This window comes from Anopheles marshallii, assembly GCF_943734725.1.
Source record: "Anopheles marshallii chromosome X unlocalized genomic scaffold, idAnoMarsDA_429_01 X_unloc_273, whole genome shotgun sequence".
Lineage (NCBI taxonomy): Eukaryota > Metazoa > Arthropoda > Insecta > Diptera > Culicidae > Anopheles > Anopheles marshallii.
The window spans coordinates 15,001-18,166 of NW_026525861.1; positions in this window are offsets into that span (position 1 = coordinate 15,001).

A 3,166-nucleotide genomic window follows, 5' to 3' on the forward strand; every position below is an offset into this window, starting at 1 on the left:
CCATATTTGACCATTTTCAAATTTCTCGTCGCGGAATGATGACTTTACTAGTAAAATTTGTTCCGGGTAGGGACCTCCCATACAAAATTTTCATCGCTCCAAAAGTGATTTTGTTTCACTTTTCAACATTTACAAGGTCCATAAATCATGTTTTGAGACGATATGGAAAAAAAAATTTTTTGCCCGTCTCGACCAACTCGACCGATGGTGACCACAGTAGGGTGCTCCATACAAATTTTCCTTATGTGGAATTTTCAGTGTAAAATAAGGTTTCTCCAATCGATCGCGGGTTTCACTTTTCATCATTTGCTAGGTCTAACTATGATGTTTTGAGTGGTCCCGCAAAAATTTTTTCTCTTGGCCAGTCGACCCTTTCGTCCATGTCGGTGTGTTCTGCAGTAGGGTGCTCCATACAAATTTTCCTTATGTGGAATTTTTCAGTGTAAAATAAGGTTTCTCCAATCGATCGCGGGTTTCACTTTTCATCATTTGCTAGGTCTAACTATGATGTTTTGAGTGGTCCCGCAAAAATTTTTTCTTGGACCGGGCCTTCCTTCCCGGCCCTGTCGGTGTGCTCTGCAGTAGGGTGCTCCATACAAATTTTCCTTATGTGGAATTTTTCAGTGTAAAATAAGGTTTCTCCAATCGATCGCGGGTTTCACTTTTCATCATTTGCTAGGTCTAACTATGATGTTTTGAGTGGTCCCGCAAAAATTTTTTCTTGGACCGGGCCTTCCTTCCCGGCCCTGTCGGTGTGCTCTGCAGTAGGGTGCTCCATACAAATTTTCCTTATGTGGAATTTTTCAGTGTAAAATAAGGTTTCTCCAATCGATCGCGGGTTTCACTTTTCATCATTTGCTAGGTCTAACTATGATGTTTTGAGTGGTCCCGCAAAAATTTTTTCTTGGACCGGGCCTTCCTTCCCGGCCCTGTCGGTGTGCTCTGCAGTAGGGTGCTCCATACAAATTTTCCTTATGTGGAATTTTTCAGTGTAAAATAAGGTTTCTCCAATCGATCGCGGGTTTCACTTTTCATCATTTGCTAGGTCTAACTATGATGTTTTGAGTGGTCCCGCAAAAATTTTTTCTTGGACCGGGCCTTCCTTCCCGGCCCTGTCGGTGTGCTCTGCAGTAGGGTGCTCCATACAAATTTTCCTTATGTGGAATTTTTCAGTGTAAAATAAGGTTTCTCCAATCGATCGCGGGTTTCACTTTTCATCATTTGCTAGGTCTAACTATGATGTTTTGAGTGGTCCCGCAAAAATTTTTTCTTGGACCGGGCCTTCCTTCCCGGCCCTGTCGGTGTGCTCTGCAGTAGGGTGCTCCATACAAATTTTCCTTATGTGGAATTTTTCAGTGTAAAATAAGGTTTCTCCAATCGATCGCGGGTTTCACTTTTCATCATTTGCTAGGTCTAACTATGATGTTTTGAGTGGTCCCGCAAAAATTTTTTCTTGGACCGGGCCTTCCTTCCCGGCCCTGTCGGTGTGCTCTGCAGTAGGGTGCTCCATACAAATTTTCCTTATGTGGAATTTTTCAGTGTAAAATAAGGTTTCTCCAATCGATCGCGGGTTTCACTTTTCATCATTTGCTAGGTCTAACTATGATGTTTTGAGTGGTCCCGCAAAAATTTTTTCTTGGACCGGGCCTTCCTTCCCGGCCCTGTCGGTGTGCTCTGCAGTAGGGTGCTCCATACAAATTTTCCTTATGTGGAATTTTTCAGTGTAAAATAAGGTTTCTCCAATCGATCGCGGGTTTCACTTTTCATCATTTGCTAGGTCTAACTATGATGTTTTGAGTGGTCCCGCAAAAATTTTTTCTTGGACCGGGCCTTCCTTCCCGGCCCTGTCGGTGTGCTCTGCAGTAGGGTGCTCCATACAAATTTTCCTTATGTGGAATTTTTCAGTGTAAAATAAGGTTTCTCCAATCGATCGCGGGTTTCACTTTTCATCATTTGCTAGGTCTAACTATGATGTTTTGAGTGGTCCCGCAAAAATTTTTTCTTGGACCGGGCCTTCCTTCCCGGCCCTGTCGGTGTGCTCTGCAGTAGGGTGCTCCATACAAATTTTCCTTATGTGGAATTTTTCAGTGTAAAATAAGGTTTCTCCAATCGATCGCGGGTTTCACTTTTCATCATTTGCTAGGTCTAACTATGATGTTTTGAGTGGTCCCGCAAAAATTTTTTCTTGGACCGGGCCTTCCTTCCCGGCCCTGTCGGTGTGCTCTGCAGTAGGGTGCTCCATACAAATTTTCCTTATGTGGAATTTTTCAGTGTAAAATAAGGTTTCTCCAATCGATCGCGGGTTTCACTTTTCATCATTTGCTAGGTCTAACTATGATGTTTTGAGTGGTCCCGCAAAAATTTTTTCTTGGACCGGGCCTTCCTTCCCGGCCCTGTCGGTGTGCTCTGCAGTAGGGTGCTCCATACAAATTTTCCTTATGTGGAATTTTTCAGTGTAAAATAAGGTTTCTCCAATCGATCGCGGGTTTCACTTTTCATCATTTGCTAGGTCTAACTATGATGTTTTGAGTGGTCCCGCAAAAATTTTTTCTCTTGGCCAGTCGACCCTTTCGTCCATGTCGGTGTGTTCTGCAGTAGGGTGCTCCAACCAAGTTTTCCTAATGAAAGTTTTTCGTGGTTTCGTGTGAGTTAAAAACTCCGGAACTTGGCTTATTTTCACCATAATTTCCACATATGGTGACCAACTCAATAAACGTTTTGTGCGTATCCTATGGACAGTTTTTCGCGTTCAACTTGGTGAACTAGGGTTGTTTTCCCGAAGGGTAGAAAAATCTGGACTTAGCCAAATTTTGAAATCTCCAACCAATCTTGGCCTGTTAGATTATCTTGGTTGGGTTGCTATGGGCTGCTACGGCCTACTTGATAGGCAATGTTTCAACTCTTGGAAGCTTTCGTGGTTGTTTAGAACTGTCCATGGCCTTCTTGATAGAAATGGCTTATGGTGGCCATGGACTTAGCAACATTTTGAGATCCAATCTTGGCCTGTTAGAGTATCTTGGTTGGGTTGCTATGGGCTGCTACGGCCTACTTGATAGGCAATGTTTCAACTCTTGGAAGCTTTCGTGGTTGTTTAGAACTGTCCATGGCCTTCTTGATAGAAATGGCTTATGGTGGCCATGGACTTAGCAACATTTTGAGATCCAAT